At 31.9% G+C, this 23,023-nt stretch overlaps 1 protein-coding gene across 1 annotated transcript in view; it reads right to left on the bottom strand.

Moving 5' to 3' along the window:
* LOC142325193 (uncharacterized) overlaps positions 1-23,023 on the bottom strand; it is a 75,204-nt gene that overhangs the window by 42,202 nt on the left and 9,979 nt on the right. The window lies entirely within an intron of this gene.

Genomic DNA, 23,023 nt, shown 5'->3' with positions numbered 1-23,023 from the left:
GAAAATGGTAACAGAAAAACCAATCTGGCCGTTGTAGGAATTCCTCTATCTCTTCAACAGACACAAACTCTTCCAAATAGTAAAGAATTTTTTTAAGACATGAAATTTCTTTATGAGAATGCTACACGTAAAGTTCCAAAATTTAAATAATAATGTTTAAAAAATGCACTGTTAAAAATACAAAAACTGAAAAAGGTTTATTTACCAGGGTAAGAGTAGAAATTCCCCTAATGCAGTAATAAATAATACATGACTTTTTTTCTTTTTGGAGGAGGTTACATAGGAGAAAGCCAAAAGATATGCTCGCAGATACTACAACATGCCCATACATGGAATATAAAGTGGGGTTATGTTTGTAAAATTTTGAAAAAATTGACCTCAAAGAAACTATCTACCCCCCCCCCCCCCCCCCCGACCGTCTGAAGATATTGACACAAGTGTGATAAATTTGGTATAACATCTAATAATGTGATAATTTCATTAACTACAATTATTAAAACTTTATCCTAAAATTTTTTTTTCTGTCTCTGATAACTACATGTCTACATCTGATAATCTACTTTTTTCTTTTCAAAAAATGGAGTTTGTAGAATGAGAAAAACTGACAGGCCTCAACAGTATCAAGATCAATCTTCCTAAAAAAAGGGCAGACAATCTGCCTTGACTCCACCAGAGGTCAGAAAATCCTCTATTAGGGGGATCTGAATGAACAAACAAAAGATTTAAGTAGATACAATCAGAAAAAATAATTTTGTTCCTAAAATTTATACTGAAAGTACTAACATTACATTTATCACAATTCTAGGGACAGATGAGGTTGTCCTTAAGAAACATATGCCTTTAATTGGGTGGCTCTTTAATTTATAAATAAAAAGTACATCATATGCAGTCGGTCAACAAAAAATAATTCATCACTCTTAACACTCATTGTAGGTAAAAATGCCCTCACCTCCCTGTAAATGGGATGTATGCGTGCTAATGTATCAGGCCTTCAATTCTTCTCTGGGTGGGATTGTTTGTCATGTACTGTAGTTCCAATACAGTAGAACATCTATTCCATTTCCATACCCGTAATTCCTTCTTTACCATTTACATTTTTAAAGTTGTATGTCTGAACTTGCCAGGAATGTTCTGGGAATGGTTGGACCTGTACAGCAGGTGTATCATCAATGTGGTCTACCTGTAGATAAGGCAAGTACTGCAAATAAATTTTAGGTTGTAATGCCTTGAGCCCACAGGACCGGGCAAGACAGGGGGGCAGTTAACTGCCACAACGCTCCAACATCACTGTGCATAGCCTAACAGCGGAGGCCAAGAATGTTGGGGATGTTTAAAAAGATTAAAAAAAAAAGGTTGTAATGCCTAAAGTTAAACTCTAATCTCCCGATAAATATACAATCCTATTTACCAGCCATGAAAAGAAAAATGAAATAAAAGTAACAGAAAATTTGCAGTTGTTTAACAGCAACAGAAGTAGCAGCAGCAGTTTTCAGGGACATGATACTTTAAGACTACATTGTATGAGTAATATGAGATATTAACAGTATAATATAAAAGGTACTAAGTGATTTTGTTCGTTATCAGGCTGATCCGGACACAAGACCGACAGAAACTAAAAAATTAAAGCGATCCAATCCAATAACTGTATCAAAAGTTTGTATCTGTACCAATTTGGTGTGGACACCAAGCTGTCCCCTTAACACTGTAATAAATATTGATGTCACTGTATGATATGGAATCGTCTGAATTATATTTCCTACTGTATAAAAAAAACATGAATCGCATAGGATTAGATATATAATTACCACGTACAGCACATAAGACGAACTGAGAGCAGTCAACTGACAAAAAACCAAATCAACTTGGGTGTTGCACAAGGATAATCACTAAACCGATAGTTAGAAAAAAAATTATTAAGTTTCATAAGATGTTATCTTGTGCACCGCGAAGACGAGGTAGGTGTTGTGAAACAGATTAATTGGCACACGGCTTTGAACGTCACTTCCAGAAAATATAAATAAAAACGGAAACCCTTATTTCAAAAAACCAACTTTTATGAATTCTTTTACAAATAGCAGCTTATAAATTGAAGAGAAAACTAAAACACAAAAGCAAACAAAACACACGTAATCATCCCGCTAGTCATTTAGTTTATTAAAGCAAGTTCTCAATCCATCAGTGGTATTATTTATATACGTTTATATTGTTTTAAAACTCGCATAAAGAGAAAAAGCTAATATAGATACAATTAAGAAACATAATTAAAATTAAATAAAAACATACACCAATTATATTTTTTTAGAAAAAAGATTTAAAAAACGCTATTTAAACAACCTGGAAAATAATTTTAAACGAAAATCTCGCAACTAAAACCCTAAAAATAAATTAAAAAAAAACAAAAAAAACGTTTTATACTACTGAGAGATTCCACGATAAAAAAAGAAACTTAAAATAAAAACAGACTGTAATATTGATAGGAAAAAATATAAAAAATAAAACCAAAAATAAAATAAAAGTAAAAGATAGATGTGATGATCAAACGCTATTATGAAAAAGGAAAAAAAAGAAATATACCCTCCCCTCTACTTCACGTCTGTGTGTATGTGTGTCTACGTGTGAGAAATTATGATGGGAAGAAAGAATAACATTGAGGTCAATGACTGGCAACGTACACCATTTATAGTACACTGTCAGGATGGAAAAAAAGAAAGAACAAAATCTTTTAAAAATTGTGATGGATTGCCAAAAGGAAAAAACTAACAATAAAATCTTTTCTGACACATTTTCCTAACATCAGAATAATGAGCTTCACTGTTAACGTAGCAATTTAGATACCTCGATAACTAATAACTAAAAATATAAGTTCAGAGAGTGTAACTATTGTTGAAGTCACTTCAACTAATTTAGTTAAAATAATAATATATATGCATAAGTCCGTTAATCCGAAGCAGTCGTAACAGGATTAACGAAAAACAGGATTTATAGTCGAAGCAACATGGTATTGGTTGCTGAAGTTTGGTAACATTCTATTTCTAATTGTTTTCTTAAATTATAATAATATATTTTGTCGATGAATAGTTTTTATTTTATTTTTTTCTTAACGCTCAACTTAAAATTATTTTTTCTAATTACAGTTTTTAATCTTATTATTCAAACGATCGATTTACATTTAATTACATCAGCAAGAACGACGACTGAATGAATAAAAGACATTAAAAAAAATTCATTTTCACCTCCCACCACAATGAAACCATGTGTGATCGAAACTAATACTGTACTTTACTTCAAAAAGTCTGTGAAAAAGCACCACCAATTACACTATGAAAAGTTTTTAACAGTACAATTACAAATGAATACGACAATGATGAACCAAAATACAAACAAAAAAACCTGGGCTACAGAAAAGTACTATTCCATTTCTTAATTATTTTCAAGTTACTTTGAAAATATTAATAATTACTTTTAATGTGAAAGAAAAGGAAGAAGAAAACCATATAATTTCTGATAGCGGTATTTTCTAGACCGGAAACGGTTATACCTCATTTTTTCTTCTATTTACACGATATCAAAAATTATTTTCATGAAAATTCTAATTAAAGATCTCTTAATTAAATTATACATTTTTATTTAAAAATTCAGAGCAATTTTTTATTCCGCTTTAAAATGAATCACATTAAAGATTTTCACGATTCAATTTAATTTAAGATGTTTAATTAAATCTTAAGATTTATTTCAATTATATTTGTAAATATATTTATAATTTTTATCAAATGAATGATTTTTTTTTTTAACTTATACACTTACTTATTTTTTATTCATTGTGCAGTTACAACTACATGATACACTGACTTAAATTACGACTAAAAGAAAACGATTAGAATTCCAAACGGATAAAAGAGGATAATAGGATGAAAGATGTAGAATGAAGAATAATATCGGCACAGAATAGAAAGTAACGGATAAGTGCATCAAAACCCGGCCTCCTTGGCGCGAGTGGTAGCGTCTCGGACTTTCATCCGGAGATCCCGGGTTCGAATCCCGGTCAGGCATGGCATTTTCACACACGCTACAAATCATTCATCTCATCCTCTGAAGAAGGGCTAACGGTGGATCCGGAGGTTAAAAAAAAGCGCATCAAAACAGTCGAACGATCTCAGACGAAAAAATCGTTACGGAACCTTACATAAAAAACTTTTTCTGAAATCTTTTCCCGCGCTATTTAATCGATAATCCCACCTGATGTAGTGAAAAAGACATTTTTACAAGAAACGAAATGCTTCTGGGGTTACAAACGATCGGTAACTGTAAAACGTAATAAAACTGTAGTCGGAATAAACGTCCTTAACTAAAACATATTGTGCAGATTTATAAAAAAAAACGTGGCGAAGAGAAAAAATATTTTGACACTATTTTGTACGTAAGAACGTTTCTATTAACATGAGATATTAAAATCTGTCCCGCAGAACCCCAGAAATAAGTCATTAAAAAACGCTTAGTGTTTAAAACGTATATTATATTTCCAACAAACACGAAAAAACTCCATGAATAAGCAGCTCAATAAGAACAAAAAAGTTCTTTAAAAAAATTCCCCCGAAATATTAAAAACGTACACACGCGTGGGCGCGCGCAGACACACACACACACATACACTTCACTTTATTAATCTGAACCGCAACCGCACATCCCTAGAAGCACTCACCGTACAAGCAACTTTATACAGGAAACTTTCCACACTTTTTTTTCCCAGAAAATCAATATCACACCGGATCACAAAACATCATGAATTTTATAAAATGGCCAAACAGCGTTTTTTTTTCTTTTATTAAAAATTAATTAAATAAAACTCTTTCATGGTTTTTTTTTTCATTTCTCTTCATACACTTCTGAATTTACAATAGTTTTGACAATTAATATATAAAAGAAAAAAACATGAAATTCACAAAAAAATCCACGTTATTTTTTTAAAATAAATTTATGAACATTTATACCCTACTTTATCAAATATAAATAAACAGCAAAAAACTACAAATACAAAAAATAACCGCAGCAGCAAAAAACTTAACTTATTTTTATCCCATCAGCTTCTTCAATCATTAACAACACAAACAAACAGAAAACATAAAATGTCATTAAGTAAATCAATTAAAAATACGGTACCTAATGAAAAGTAACAGGAAATTCAGTATTTTTAACTTAAATAAAAGATTTCAAGTTTATAAGATTAAAGTTCTTTAAAACAAATTCCCAATATTACTATTACGATAGTTAATAATAATAAAACCCCATATTTCAAACACAACTGCGGGTACAGCTACTTTAAAGTAGATTTGAATGATACTCATGTTATCCACTTGATTGTTGGACTTTTGTTAATAAATAGCGGAGTATCAGGACCGGATAATCGGAGATGGTACGAGACGGATCACGGGCACTAACCCCAATCACAACCAGGCTTAAAGGCAATGTAACTCAAACATAAAATAATTAAAATTTTATTCACTGCAGGAAATCAAAAATTAAAATCATTCGTAGAAATTAAATTAAATGAGTGTACGAATATACTTATATACTGACTGTACTTGTTGTCCACAAGTGCTCAGGAGGTTAAGATAGTCACAAATCGGTACATAAATCACAACAAATCATGTTTTTTGTCCGTCTACAACACACAAAAGTTAAGAAAAAATGGCAAATTTAAAAAAAAAAGGCTGAATACAATATAGCTTTCAGGATAAAATCATCATATAAAGAACGTACTCATCAAACAAATACAAATTTCCAGGAATAAATTAACTGCGTGAAGTTGCACCTTCAACAAAATATATAACGCATATAAAAAGCAATCCAGAATAGTGTAGTCATTATTAACAGGGAACTCACAAAAAAAAATACACATCAATAGCACAAACTTCTACATAAATGTAGAAATGGGCGGTTTTAAACAAACATACTAAAAAGAAAAGAAAAAAAATTAGAGAGCCACAAGAATAAAAGAAAGAATTATGATTAAAAAAAAAAGTTTATTTACAGTAACAGTAGTTTCATTTGAAATTAAACATTAAGTTTTCTTACACTTTACGATTCACAAGTAGAGGTGAGTGTATGTAATGTGCTTAGTCTATATGTTGTTCACAGACCATGTGTGTACATAGTCTCACAACAGACAGGAGTAATGATGTTCAAGAGTCAGTCTACATGGAGAAGAGAATGAGGATGTCACATAAAGGGGATTCATAGAGGGTGTCACATACAATTCGATGAGCTGCTAATTTGCAACTGGTTCATTTGGCTCAATGACAAAGCCGACAGAAAACCGCTTCACTCCTCACTTTCTTTAATAAGCCTGACTCCTAAACTAGATGTTTACTCCTCTTGAAAGGTGGTATGAATTTTTTCCAAGCATGATAATTATATTACTTGCTTTAGGTTGTGTATAACCACCACTGTTGCGCCGTTTAATATACACATCACATGTAATTCACTGATTTGCTTTTACTGAGAATAATGATGTTTAACAAAATAAATTATGGTTTTGATGTAACCTTTTAAAGAAAACTGAATTGTTTGTGATTTCTTTTTATTGGCATTCTAGTATCTGATGTTTAATAACTTAAAGGGTTAATAAACATCAGATACATTTTGGTGAACTTAGAAAGTTGATATTAATAATTAATGATTCAGTCAGAAAGGCAGCAGCAACAACAGGAAATCACTTAATTTCAAACTTTTTTTTTACTGAGATACGATGCTTATTTTTACTATTTAAAAATCGTAAAAATAAGCATTGTATCTCAGACTTAGAAAAAAACCTAGCATCATATCTCAGACTTAGTAGGTGACCTGTCAGGTCACCTACAATCGATTTGTTATGTCATTTAATGTACATAACTGATATATATATAAATGCACGCATAAAGGAAATGGGAGCAATCAGAATCCTAAAAGTTAAGCTCTGAATAATGGAAAATGAAGGCAGACATGGTGGAGCAATGAAGGCAAAGGGTAATGGAGTGAAAGGACCTACTCACATGTAGATAACCATGTGATGGTGATGACCGATATAAAAAGAAAACAAGAGGAATTAGTATGAATTAGTATGGAACATAAATGAATACAGAATTATTTTGGGCAAATAACCTTTTGGTAAATAATTTTAGCTAAACATGTAAAACAGAAGATAATTATTCCAAGAAAAACACTAGAATAATCTGTCTATTAAAAAAAAAAATCAATGGATTTAATATGGTAGATAAAATTTTACTAAAAAGGTTCTTGCACAATTCTGCACAAAAGACTGACTTCATTATTTTGTTTTGTTCCCACATTCCAACTTGCAACATCATAATGAACCATGCAGGGTTTCAAAAATAATCAAACGATTACAAAATTGAGCACGGCAAGATTTCTAATTTGCCCTGCTCAATTTTTTCTGTCTTAAATTGAGTGTAACTGAAGAATGGCTCAACCAATCTTCATCTAATTTTCACATGCACAACTTCATATACACTATTAAAGCACACCTAAAGTTCAATAAAATTTTATCAAGTAGTTTTGGAGATTTTCAAGTCACAAACATTTATACACACCTATAAATAAATGTATATAAAAATATATAAGGAAACCACAATTTAAGTAAATGGTACTTTTATACTCCTCATATCTCAAAATGTAAAGAAAATCCATTTTCACACCTCGTCTACCATGCAACCAAAAGTAATAATGTACTTTTAAACAGAAAGATAGAAAAAATCAAGATAAATATATGCATCTGCTGGATCAAAATCAATAATGATTAATGCACCTAATTAATTTTTTAATTCTCTCTAAAGTTTTTTCACATCCACTTCCAGAACTTTGAGTTCAAACCCCTTTCCGACTAAAAATGAAACTTAATTTCAATTAGCTTCATGCAATTTTATTTTCAGATTTTAATTAAAAACAGTTATATTATCAATCACACAATTTTTATACAATAGACCTACTGCAGAAAAAGAACCAGCTTAAGCACGAGTAAACTTAAATTAGTCCAATAAATAACAAATATTCCTTTCATATGGAGGTCCCGAGTTCAAATCCCGATCAGGCATGGCATTTTCACACGCTACTTGTCATTCATCTCATCCTCTAAAGCAATACCTAATGGTGGTGGTCTGGAGGTTAAAAAAAAAATTTCTTAACATGGTTCTTCTGATATATTTTAATAAATAATTAAAAGTAATTAATAAGCGAGGTAAAAATGGTTTATAGATATTATAATTTAACGTTGAAAAATAATAAAATTATAGCTAATATGAGAACACTTATTTGCTGGTAAGGTAGATATATCACTTATTAATTACTTTTAATATTTTATTAAATGACAAATACTCATCCATCTGTCTAGTTTTGTGTAGGAATTTGGTTGTTTGATAATAATTACAAAGGATCAACTGCTAAGATCATTAGAGGTAAAAAAACGATTAAAATCCAATTTTATATATTTACCCAACCAAATGGAACTTACACTATTGACATTTTTATTCTTATTTCACATCCTCATTTTCCAAAATGATACTCTCTGATATCTGCCAGGTTTTGAGCAATCATATAAGAGAGACTGTGTAAGGATTACAGTTTACAATCTTTTACCATATCCAAAGTTTTTTTTACTTAAATTTTTGTATAACAGAATTTAAACCTGCAGCCAAAAATTGAAAATCATAGTTAACTAAGAAAGTAGAATGTATTTATCCAACATTTAATTGAATAAGGTTATAAGTCAGAATATTACAATAAGAATAGAGATCAAGATCATCAAGCCCAATCATTTCTAATTCAGATGGGCAATGTAAACCACACTATCAACAATTAACACTATAATAGGAAGATGGTAACAATTGCATGCTCTATGCAAAAAATGTTTCTTCTAAGAGTACTCAGGGTATAGTATAAATCCGTTTATTCTTAAAATTGACTCTGAATGACTGGATAAAAAACCACAACCCTTCTAAATAAGCCTTTGCATTCCAAGGAAATTGCAGCTATCATATTTTGGTTTGACAGTGTCTATTTTTTTAATTTTATTTGAGAATGTGCAATCACTCTTATAATGTTGCTAAGTTCTTTTGACTACTGTATCAAGTTTATGGCATCTCATTATATGTTGACTATAACTGTTTACTTAAAGCAAAAAAAGTTACTGACCTCACATTTGATGCAAGGAACAGATAAATTCCATGTTTCATGGAAAGTTGCTTTAATAACACCAAACAGAATGGATTATAGAGACATGTAAAATTTATTATTTATTCATCTAACTGCAGATATTACCCTGATTACTGTTACCATTAATAAGAGATGAATTTTTGTAATGAGAAATGTCAGTCTGGCTGGGATTTGAACTCATTACCTTTTGGATGAAAGACAGACTGCCGCTATGCTACAGAGGTAGGCAGATTGTTATTATCATCATAATATATAAATTACTGCTGGGGCTATTGCACATGTTCTGTGTTGCTACCAGGTTATTTTCAACAGTCAACTGAAATTAAATTTTGAAATAACCTCAGACATATAGGTTTTATGTATTTTTTATTTTTAATAAAAATTTTAGAAAAAAAATTCTTCAAGAAAAAAATCATTTACTTCATAAAATACTAGCTGATCAGGGCATGTTTCACTCGCATTTCCCATCTAGCCAGGATGGACCGTTACTGGGTTCATTATCCTCATAGTTGTGAGAATAATACTGATAAATAACAAAGTATTCAGACTTTAGTAATAGTAATTATGGTAACTAAAGTACACAGGACCTTTAATAAGGAAAATCACAACTTCATCCCCAACTTTATAGGGTCTTGATCAGTGGTTTAACCTTCCCTAGGATAACAAAAAAGTATCATGAAAATTTGAAAGCAATCAGTCGGATGGTTCTCTTGTGTGATGCTGTTGCAAAAAAAAAAACAGACAGACCAAACCCATCACCAACTTTTGCATTTATATATTAGATTTACATTAATAATTAATAAGACATATTCATCACAAAATATGTAAAAAAAAAACAAACCAAAAAAACCTTTTGTTGTAAACAAAATTTTAATTTACTATTCTCTCGTAAAAAGCTGGAAAACCCAGAATTTTTAATATTTAGTTAAATATAAAGAAGGAAAAGAAAAAATAATTATTTCAGTGTATAAATTACAACAGATAATAATACCGAGAAATCAGATAATAAAATTTAAAAAAATAAAATAAGTAATAATAAATTAAACTACCAACAGGTGCTGCAACTTAATAGTATAATATACCTAGAATACATAAATAAAACATTAATAAGAACTCTAAATGGAAATATCAGATCAAAAAGTATAATAACAGTTCACAACAGAGCACCTTTCCCTACTCAGAAGTTCCACACAGAGAAAAAAGATTTCTTAAAAAGTAAAACAAAGACAAACACATTCTCTGAATAGTTTATAGGAAAGAAAATGATATTCTATAAATTTATCAATATATATTTTTTGTAATAGTGTGAAAATTTGCGCTATTTAACATGGTACCATTATTTAATAATTAATGATGCCAAAAAGTTCATAAAATCTATTAGCAATGACAAATAAATAACCTATCTACATTTTTAAAGAAGTTTGAAACAGAAAATTTTTAATTAATGGTTTCTAACAGAGTAATTAATTTAATAATCCATATTATTTCTTAAGTGGTTCTTAAAGGTTTCTTGATCCTAGAATTAATGCTTGAATAAAATGATATATAATAAACTGCAAACTGACTAAACTGCAACTGTCCAGCACCATGTAACTACTTCTACAACAACCACTTTCATTTATTGTTCCCATCACTTCCTGCTATACTACATATAATAAAACTTCTGTTACCCAAAATAACTGGGCAACCTGCATTTCAGATACATGAAATTTCAGCTGATGTACAAGGGATATCTCTTAAATAAAGATCGCTGGGAAATTTTTCTATCCTTAAGGTTAGCGAACCTATGTCTTTCATGGTCACACTAGTAACGTATACATTGCATTGTGGTCTGTAAGTTGTCACATTGTAGTATCTTTGATTACGTGTGACTTATTACATTATAAAATGAATAGGAAAATGCCACAGACTGTGAAATATGGAGTCATACATTTTTTAAACCATCAAAATGTTAAGCCGACTGAAATTCATAGGCAGCTGGTTGATGTGTACGGTGATAATGTAATGAATGAAAGAAACATCTGAAAATGGTGTGAAAGGTTTAGAAATAAGATAATTAATGTGCATGATGAACATTCAGGGAGGCCCTCGATAATCACAGAGGACTTGCTGAAACGCGTCGATGATGAAATTAGAAAAGATCGTCGCTCAATGATTTCCATCCTGGCCCTTCTTTTTCCTGATGTTTCAAGAGCTGTTATCAGTCACACTGATCATGACAACTTACACTTCAGAAAGGTTTGTGCACATTGGGTGCCACACATCTTAACAGAATGTCACAAAATAATTCGAATTGGATGTGCTTTTGGAATTCTTTTTCTGGAATGGTATCATCCTCAATCACCTACCAGACCAACAGAGTTCAAGCCACAGCCATCTGGATGCTAACTGATGGCCACAGTCTTTTGGGATCGATTTGGTATACTGCTGATTGATTTCATGCCATATGGAATGACAATAAATACAAAAGCCTACTGTGAAACTCTACCAAGTTATGGTGCACCATTCAAAATCAGCGACATGGGTGGCTGACTGACAGCATTTTCCTGCTGCACAATAATGCACGTCCACATGTTGCAGATCCAACATGTGATTTACTGAGAACATTTGGATGGAAAATTTACGATCACCCACCACGTAGTCTGGAATTAGCTCCTGATTACTATTTGTTTGGGAAATTGAAACAATTTTTGAGTGATAAGCAATTAGTAGGTGATGATAAGTTAAAAATGCTGTTAATCAGTGGCTAAATGAACTGGCAGCAGAAGAATATGATGAGGGTATATTGAAACTGGTGTATCACTACGATAAATGTCTTAATTCATGTGGCGATTATACAGAGAAGTAGTATAAGGTATGTAGTTTAAGAAATAAAAAATATTTATAAGTTTTAAGAATAAATTTTTTTACAATGAAATGGTCTTTACTTTAGACATAACCTCTCATACAAATATGAAACATCTGAAACAAATGTAATGAAGTATGAAATGAACACATTTTTATTACATGATAGATTAATTAATAGCATACCATGTTCCACAATTTTTTTTAATTAGCTATTTTCTTAGAAAATTTATTTACATTATTGATGAAAAATATCACTGCACAATACTGTTTGGCAGTCTACATTCAAGTAGTGAAAAGAGATATAGAAAGTAAGCAGCATAATATTTATGACTTACTTGTAACATAAAATTATAATTTTTTAAATGAAAGAATGTAATTTTATAAGAGGACATAATTCAGTTCTTCTATGACACATCAGAAATATAATTCTGTTTATACATCATACACAATATTATTTATGAACATAAAATATACTACCAACAGCTAGAAATATCAATCCCATTACCTCTTACAACACTGTTTCAATTAACGGAAGTATTGATTAAGGAATTATTAATTATTAATTAATTTCAATTAACGGAAGTTGGGATAAGAAAAGATATCACTTAAAAGTTTATAAATGAAAATAAGATCAAATGGAAAGTATTTTAATAGTTTTTCCAGTTCATCATAAGTCATATTACTTTAAATTCATCATAAAAGTAAAACCATACATGGTCTACATGCAACAACTGCAATGGAATATCACAAATAACAAACCCAACTATCCTGCCACCATACGGGAAGACACCCACTTTCTGACAATCCTGGTCACCACACCATTCTCTTTGTTCTTAGACCTGATGGGCTTTACTGGAGGTGATCTTTTAGACCCGCTAAACCTAATAACACATCACAGAATTCAATTTGGCCACTGATCAAATGGATGCCACTGATGCAAATGCCTCAGCAGACATTTCCATCAGTGTATTTACATAAATTATTATCGCCTTCATATGGCCTCTTCCAACTACGACCATAATTTACAACCCTCAACCTCAAATTAACAGATTCACAGAAGTGCAATACCTGTGCCCTCCTTAACACCAAAAGTTTCACACAAAAACTCTTCCCATATCTAACTTCAATTAGACTATACACTCGGATCATTAATTGATCGAGTCTTTAAACACCAAAAAAACTATTTTCATACTAACAAAACAAGCGCTGATCGCAGCAACGGTACATTCAATTTACTCAAAGTCCTCTTGATGTACTTAAAAATGAAGAAACAAATTTAATAAGCTTCTAATGAAACATACCCTAGCTGATTCTGCTTTCAATGCCTACACTCTCCCACACCACAGCTCCATCACATTGTTCTCCAGACATCCATTCTCATCTTAACGGCAAATATCACAGCTAACCAAGGCTCAATACCAAAATACCAATCTAGGCAAAGTAAGCATCCAGGCAGTCCCTAGCCACCCGGGTTGTTATTCTACCGCTACATCCTCTGCAAGGTTAAGAATCTCAGGAAACCAACTGTGTTCCATTACCTTTCAGTTTTCCAATTTACTTGCAGATCAAGACCGAAATTGTTCAGAAAGTAACCACAAATTATAAAAACCCCTGATATGTCCAAAAAGATACCTAAGATATACCTGGACTCACTAGAAGAAAAAATGTTCATAACCTTAAGAATAGCATCTTTTGTGTCTCTGCCTGGGCCAAAACCATACTGATCATCCATCAAGCACACCCACCACAACAGCACCACTAGCTACAGTGCTAAGTTATTCCAAGCCTTCAACTCGATGAGCCCAGACATACACAAGGGACATCAATAATTAAAGAGACAAATTGATGAAGAAAAAAAACTGTGTATTTTTACAAAATCAGACTTCTACTACTTCTCAATAGAATCCCCACCAATATTAATACACTTGTCCCAATGATGAACTAGTTATTTTATACCTGATGCAAAAAAGTCTTTGTCTTGTTGTTTGAGCCACTTTCCCACAAATTCTTTGACCTCCTCGTTGTTACTGAACTTTTTTCCATGTAATGCCTCCTTGAGTGGACCAAACAAATGAAAATCCAACTGCGCCTTGGACTGTAGGGAGGATGTGATAGTATCTCCCAACCCATTTTTCCAATGGTTTCTTGGATCAGCTGGGCGGTGTGAAGACAAGCATATAGCAATATCACGCCTTTTCTTTGAGATCCATGATGTTTTTCTCTCATTGCTGGCTTTACTTTTTTCATCAGTATGTCTGAGTAGTAGACACTGTTTATTGTATGCTGATTTTCCAAATAATCACAAAAGTCGACATCCCAAAAGACGGTCGACATGACTTTTCCTGCTGATGCTTGCGTTCTGAATTTCTTTCAGACAGATGAGCTGGTGTGCTTTCATTCCATGCTTTGTCTTTTGGACTCTGGTTCAAAATGGTGAAGCCAAGTTTCATCACACATTAAAATCTTGTTTAGAAAAGAGTCACCTTTCCTTAAATAGTGTTCTTTCAATTCTGTAGACACTGTGAGTCTTTTTTCTTTGTTGTTGCCTTAACTCTTTCAGGACCCCCCTTGCATTTGTTTTGCTATACTTGAGCTTGTTACTAATAAACGTTATGTTTCTTACCTAATCTCATTACTTATTTGTAATCAAAAGTGCTTTCAAGGGTTACCTTCATTGTCAGTAGATCATAAAATTAAAAACTTCAAATGTGTTACTTTTTTACACATTAAAAAATATGTCAAGAAATTAAAATTATCGCATATATAGTATAATAAATGTAGTTAATACTTAAAATAAAAATTAAACATTCTTAATACAAACATTTTTTTTTCAATTTTTAAATCTCTTAAATATGCTTGCGGCTAGCCACCACTTATCAGTGCTGTACAAATATTTTATGAAATTTACTTAAAATTTACAAAAGTGCTGCTATTTACAGCAGTTTTGATAAGAAAATCATTATCAAATTTTGTCTACAGATTTTAATAAAGCTGAACTTTGTGCTACATTTGTATATATAATATTTTTCCAAAATGTCCAATCTTTTATCATTATCATATTCTTTTATAATTTCAATAATTCCCTAATTTGTTTCTAAATCAGTAATGGAATGTTTGTTAACTATTAAATGGTCAGCAAAATTAGAAAATCCTAACTTATTGTTTTCATAATATCTAAAATGTTCTGCAAACCTTACCCTAAACGATCTATAAATTCCAATATAAATTTTACTACAATCATTACATGTTATTTTAGAGACCCCACATGAATTATTATAATCATAATTATCATTATGAAATTTTAAATGTTTTATTATATGGTTGTTTGGCTTATATGCTGATTTGTATTTTTCATCATTATAAACAAAATTTTCAATAATATTATTAGTGTAGATATTTTATAGATATTGTCACTGTCATGTGTATTATTTATAGGTTTCAATTTTGTTATATTGCTAAATTTTTATTTTTATTTTTTATAAATATTATCAATTAATGAGGTACTATATCAATTTTTTACTGCAATACGTTTTATGATATTTATTTCTGTATCTAATTTTTCCCTGTTATTCTGTGTATAATGCATCACTCTATTCAACATATTTGAAAATATATTAATTTTGTGTGATCAAGGATGATTTGATCTCCTGTTAATAGTTATTTTACTTGTTCCTACATCAGACATTATAATTTTATTTTTATTAATTTCTAATTCAACAACAAAAAAATTTATTTTTCTGCATTTACCTGGAGAGTTGTGTCCAAATCGGTGGTAATAAAGTACCTGGGTATTTGGATAGCTGTACGGCTGCAATTTGGCACACACGTGCTGGAGGCCCGTGACAGACCAGAATGGGTTATACATTTTTAATCGCTGCTCTCCTTCCAAATTCTAGGGAACCCAGTGAACAGAGGAAGAGTTTACTCTTCAGTGTGGTATATTCTACTCTTTTATATGGTGCGGAAATTTGCGCGGAGGCGTTAAGGTATGACAAGTTTATGAAAATAATGGTATCATTACAAAGGAAGTGCTGTATACAAATAACATCTGCATATTGGACTATATCTCAGGAGGCTGTATAAGTCTTGGCAGGGTCCCTGCCTATAGATTTGTTGATCGCTCATAGGAGGAGACTAAGAGAACTAAGAATGTTGCCTCCGTTGGAAAAAAGGAGACTGGTTAGGGCTAACCAGTCGTTGCAGGAGATGATGGGTGTTTGGCAAGAGCAGTGGAATGCAAGCATGAGAGGCCAGTAGACACATAGCTTGGTAGGTAATATAAAGAGCTGGTGTGAAGAGGCCACATGGTATGATGGACCATAGTCTGATACAGTTTTCGGCAGGACATGGTGGTTTCAGGGCTTCAGAGAAAACCACAATGATGTTGCTTAAGGGTCGATTGGCTGCTACCCGATGAATCCAGGTCTGAATGGCAGGTCTCCCCATTCGGTACGTTACGATTCAAAAATACCTGGGTGTTATCCTTGATGAGAATTTTTGGTTCAAGGAACATCTACAGTATGTATGGTTCAAGGAACATCTACAGAAAAAGCCGCTGATGCTTTTTATGGAATCCACAGTCATTCATCCTGATTAGAGGTTGTATTACCGTACCATGTGTATCCTTTACAAGGGTGTCAGTGAAGCTATTATGCTGTGCTTATCTGGGCTCATCGCATGGCTTTTAGGTATTGCACGGACATTTTGCTGCGGGCCAAGCGACTCCTCTTGCTGGCTGTTATAGGTGGTTATAGAATAGTCTCACAGGACGCAGTCTGTGTTAAAACCAGAATCAAACCAATAGATTTTTTGGCTAATGATTATAAGGAATGCTAAATTTCCAAAGTAAATAACCTACTGACGTCAGAACGAAAGCAGGAGATTGAAGACCAGACCTTGTATCTTGGCAGTTTGCTATACGCATGGTATATTTTCTATAGTGTCTGATTTTGGTTTGATTGGATGGGTCTTCCCCAATCGGTATATTACACAGTTTCTGTCCGGGCAATTTGCCTTTCAGGCGAGTTTGGCTAGGTTTCGTTCAGTGGATTCAAGTCAATGCCCAGATTTTGGGACTGATGATACACTGGACCATGTCCTCTACGTCTGTCCCTGATACAAGGTTGAACGTTCACGAGCTGTTAGGGAACTTGAGAGAATACATTCCATTCTCTGTATTAAATGGATAATCCGTGAGGAGTAGTGGTTCTCTTCACATTCTTGCAGTTTGTAGGTCTGCAGAGGGAGTTTAATCAAGGTACTCAATTGTGGTAGGATCCTAGGTGGCTAGGGTTCCGGCTTAGGCATTGGATTGGTTGGAGGTAGGCGCATTGGCAGTCATGAACGGTTTTAGGACATACCTTTTTAGGTTTGCCCTGAACCATTCAGACAGTTGTCCAGTCTGTGAAGAAGAGGAAACGGCATATCATGTCTTTTTCTAACATCCACGATTTGAGGTTGGCATGGAGGCAAATTTTGGACACCTGAGGTCAAGAGGATATGTTCAGGCCCACAGATGTACAGGAGATTATGTTGCAAGGAAGAGCAGTAAGTATGTGGCAGTAACAACAAGATTTGCTAGTAGTCATGGAGTTACGACCCTTGGAAGGCGGTTGAAGGGGACAGAGGGCTTGGGGTCAAGGGACTTGTCACCGGCGGAGCATCTAAAGGGCTACATACTATAGACGAGTTTTGCAAGAGAAGGAGACGTCACAGGGTTCTGGGTCGGACAGGCTCAAGGCCGACCGCCTGAGCATTTGGAGGTCGCCTTGGTGCGAAGAAGCCGTGGGTGCTCTGTACCTGGTGTTCGATGACATTCTCATGACTACAGAGGGCAGTTGCTGTGGGTAAGTACTGATCGTGAGTTCTGCCTGTGTGTTTGTCTGTGTATGAGTTTTGCCTTTGTGATCTGGTTGCCTGTGTGTTGGTGACTCCCTCTTGTGTGTGGTTCTATCAGTGTTCCCAGTTAAAACAAATTGCAGTGTTCATGACTGTTATGATGTGTGTGGGTTATGTTGAACCTGGTGTGATGTTGGTGTTGGTGACTGCATGAGTGTGTGTTTATATGAGTGTTATATGGGTGCTGTGGTTTTGGTGTGTGTGTGTGTGTGTGTGTGTGCCTTTTCTGAAGTAATGCTACATAAGTGGTTCTCAGGAGTGGAAGTTTAGTCAGTAGTGCGCAGAAACACATACGCTCTTAATAACATCTTGTAGAACCTGTTAGGCGAGTCCAACACTGCTTCGGCACCCATAAATGGGGTTCCTCCACCTCTACAAGCTTCACTTGTCTCTAGTGTATGTTATGTTTTACAGGGTTATTAATGTTTTGCTATATTTCTTCAATTCTTTATAATGAAAGTGATTTTACTCCATTTTATTTGCTACAAAATTTTGTGGTGTTCAAATCACCCAGACAATTTTAGGTGACTGTGGTAAATTTACGCCTTAATCTCAAAGAATGACAATTTCTGAATTGATAAAACCAGCTTATAAATTTTATTTTGATTGTGCACTAGGGGATCTGGGCTCCTCATGTTATTTACATATCACGCTCAGTAACTCTAACTGAATGGTTGAAGGGGAAACAATGAGCTATGCCATTTGCTGTACCGATGATATGAACCTAAGAACCACTGCTCTTTTGTACGACAAATATATTTGGATTTTCATTCAAAAATAGGAAGTTCATAAAATTTGTTGATGTATCTTCAGCTCTAAAACCAGTAAAACCATTAGTTGGTTGTACCTGTACCACCACCTAATCTGACACTGCTAAAAGAACAATCTGAAAATGAAGCAGATGATGTATATAGATGCTGAAAATTTTCTTCCTGTATCTGATGAGAAATCTCATTTAATTCAACAACATGAACTTAATGATTTAGTTTACAATTTAAAGTTATCAAAGCAGCATGCTGAACTTCTGGGGTCTAGACTTCAATGGTGGAAACTTTTGGCAGAAGTTACTACATTTAGAACACGGAATGAAACTCAACATTTCTCCATGAAAAATTCATTGTGTGTTTGTACTGACATCAATGGCCTGATGAAAAAGAGCTTGGAATTCAGCATATACCTGAGCAATGGCATCTTTTTATTGATTCTTCTAAAGTTAGCATGAAAGCAGTTTTAATGCATAATGGTAACAAACAGGCATCCATTCCATCAGCTTATACAGTCAACATGAAAGAAACATATGAAACTATGGCATCAATATTAGAAGCAATAAAATACAAAGAGCATATATACAGCAAGTCTGCTGCGATCTGAAAGTTGTTACATTACTTCTTGGTTTACAAGGTAGGCTTATGAAATATTGTTGTTTTCTTAATTTTTGGGATAGTCATGATACAAAAGGATATTATACCTAGTAGGTATTACAACTAGGTCATTATACCTAGTAATGAAATAGCTGTTGCAGCATAACTTTGTGGCTTGTGAAAAAAATGTAAAGCATTTAACATTAATTGAGTGGTAAAATAATACTGCCACCAATTCATGTAAAACTCACTCATGAAAAATGTTGTAAAGGCACTACACAAAAATGAGTCAGGATTTCATAATTTAAAAACAATTTTTTCTAAATTGAGTGATGGTCAAGGAGGGTGTGTATATTTATTGGTCCACAAATCAAGAAACTGCTTAAAGACTAAACTTTTGATTATAAACCGGGTTCAAAACCCAGTCAAGCATGGCATTTTCGCTACAAAATTTAATTTCCATATTCCACGCACAACTTCAAGCTTATGTGGTGATATCAAGAAAAAAAAACTTAGCAAATGTGAAATTACTGCATGGAAGTAATTCAAAGATGTTGTTGGCAGTTTTTGTTTAACAGAAAAGATAAAAACTATGTTTTTTTGGTTAATAAAGTGTAAGAAAACTATACATGTTTAGGAATAGAATGTCATTAAAAATTCATTTCCTACACTCCTACCCAGACATTTATCCTAAAAAATTGGGTTACAGTGATGAGCAAGGAGAGCGTTTCCATCACGATATTCTGACCATGGAGCGTCGGTACTAAAGAAGATTGGTGACTATTGTTGGTTTTTACTTAGAAAAACTGATCAAACATCATACAAGAAAAAACATTTGTCAACATATTTTAAAAACTGTTATTCTAAAGACATTTCCAATCATTTTAACCTTTAGAAACTGTTATTTTAGAATTGTATTAACATATTTCAATTATCTGTGTTTTTAAATAAATAAAAATTTGGTTGATAATTGATACAAATTTTGAATTCAGCACCCAAAAATTAGTTAAAATCCCCAAAATTAGATGAGAAATAAATAACAAAGACATATCACACAGGTTTAAATAATGTTTCTCTTTAACTAATAAACTATAACCAAACCTACTTTCATTAACTCTTCAATAATTACAAGACTCTTTCATTTTTCCCCAAAAAACAATTCCCTGCTAGTTAATAAATAGCACTAGCTTCATAATGAAATTCCAGTAAAAATGAATGTTATTTCCTACCTAATTATGAGAAAAAAGAATTTTTTAAAATATACAGCAATACTTGATACAAAATGATCAATTTAAATAACCAGAATAAAAACCATTATCAATCGAAATATGCTTCTAATACGTCATAAAATATGCACACCAAATTACTAACCTCAAGAAAGCACAAAATATAATAAAATATTAAGTGAACTCAATAAACAAAGAGGAAAACTAATAATGTAAAAAAAAAACTTAATTAAAACATCACTCGAACAAAGAAATATACATAAAACACACACACACACACACACACACACACACACACACACACACACACACACATTCTATTTATGTACATGCCACTAAATAAAATTTGCAGTCAAAACAAATGATTCAATATGTAAAATGGGATGACTAATAAGAAAGATTAAGGAATTTATAATAACTCAACAAATCATAATCATTAAAGATAATCACTGTAAATTCATCAAGCTGCATTTCACAACCTGAATTTTCTGAATTACATAAAATATTCACCCCATAAAGTAATTTATGCTGACTTTTTTAAAGTAATTTAAGCAAAATATTTCTAAATCTATTTTGAGCAATTTTATATAACTTGATTGTTTCAACCTACGAACTTAAATGCTTTGATTATTTAAAAAACACACACACACACAAAAGCCTTAATTTATACTAAATGGGCAAAGTTTTGCACTAGTTCTTAGCTACATTTTATGAATAACCTGATTGAAAGTATTTTAAATAAAAAATCACACCTCCTACACAGTCAATTGAAGATATTTTTAATTTTTGATCATCATTATTGTTTAATATTGATTGTTGTAATTAAAATGATGTTATACTCATATTTCAATTATTTTGGTGTGATAATTCAAGAAAATTAGCAGGAAAACTTAGGATTCTTGCACAGTTCTGCACCAGAAGACTGATTTTTCATTAATTTAATTTGATTTTAATACTTTTCTTTTAATTTGGTTTAATATTGTTAACAAAAGATAACATACATAAAGAAATTCCAATGTTCCAACCCGCAGCATTATAATTAATCACGCTTCTATCTTGCCCTAATCAAATTTTTCTACCTTAAAAAATTAACTCTATGACTCAACCAATCTAAATCAAATTTTCAATGCCCAACTTCAGATACATTACTATAGCACATCTAAATTTCAATAAAAATGATCAAGTAGTTTTGGAGATTTTCAAGTCACAAAATTTGAGCCTTAAATTGAGTGTAACTCAAGAATGACTCAACCAATTTTAATCAAATTTTTTCATGCCCAACTTCAGATACACTAACAAGAACATATATAAATTTCAATGAAATTGATCAAATAGTTTTAGATTTTTGAGCCACAAAATTTTATACATAGGCCTGCATGTATACAAATAAACACTTAAATCCACCAGATACAGTTAAAATAAAATATATAGTTGAAAATATAGCGTTTATTTTAAAAAATATAATTCAAATTTTAAAATTGTTAGTATATGTATAAAATATTGTCATAATGGAAATTCCTATAACTTCTTTATGTTACATGATATTTTTTAAAAAATTATATTATTCGTACTTTATCAAAGTAACACAGAGCAGATCAAGTTTCTAATGTATTATGTTAGCCAAGAACCAAATTGAGTATTAGATAATTAAATACAAATTTTTACTGTTTACCAATCACTCTAGCTACTTAAATCTTTTTTGTTACACAAAAAGATAAGATCATAATGATGACAACAACTTTAAATTTTATCATTGAACAAAAGGGTTAAACTTTAAGTTAAATGGACATCCTCATATATTGTTTCTTAACATCACAGCTATAAAATGTCAACATTATACATTCACAATTCAAACAGAAACTGTACCTAAGTAAACAATCCATTAAATCCATTAAGTATTGAAACTTACACTTACATTCATTCTTACCTCATAGCACTTTTTTTTTAAGATACTACTTCAAAAGATATAGATATGACAGAACCTCTGTATAGCAAAGAAATCTAGAATTGTTTAGTCTTGTTCAGGGTTCAGGAATTTGTAAAGTTATAGAAAACTATAAATTTGTAGTTATGAAATATTAAGATTATTAAATAAATTTCAGCAATAACAATTTTCACAATAATTACTCACAAATATTAAAAAAATTAATTAAAAAACTGAACTGTTCATTCATTCTATACTGAAATACAATATGCCTATTCATTCGTTCTATACTAAAAGACAACACAATAAGTCATAATTGGATAAGCAAGTTAGAATTTCTACAAAAACACATAAAGTTTCAGTTATTTATAAATACTAGTGACTAATTTCAATCAAGACTGTCCTACAAAAAAAAATTATTATTATTGGAAATATCTTTTCAAATGTACTTTAGCAAAAAAAGTAAATATTTTCTACTGTGAAGGTGAAAGAAGTATTTACTTAAAAAACAATGTACTTTCTTTAACATCCATTTTCCTATTTCTTCTGGGGTTAGGAGGGAT

The sequence above is a fragment of the Lycorma delicatula genome, chromosome 5 (genome assembly GCF_047948215.1).
Source record: "Lycorma delicatula isolate Av1 chromosome 5, ASM4794821v1, whole genome shotgun sequence".
NCBI classification, from domain to species: Eukaryota; Metazoa; Arthropoda; class Insecta; order Hemiptera; family Fulgoridae; genus Lycorma; species Lycorma delicatula.
This window is presented reverse-complemented; position numbering and strand designations above follow the sequence as displayed.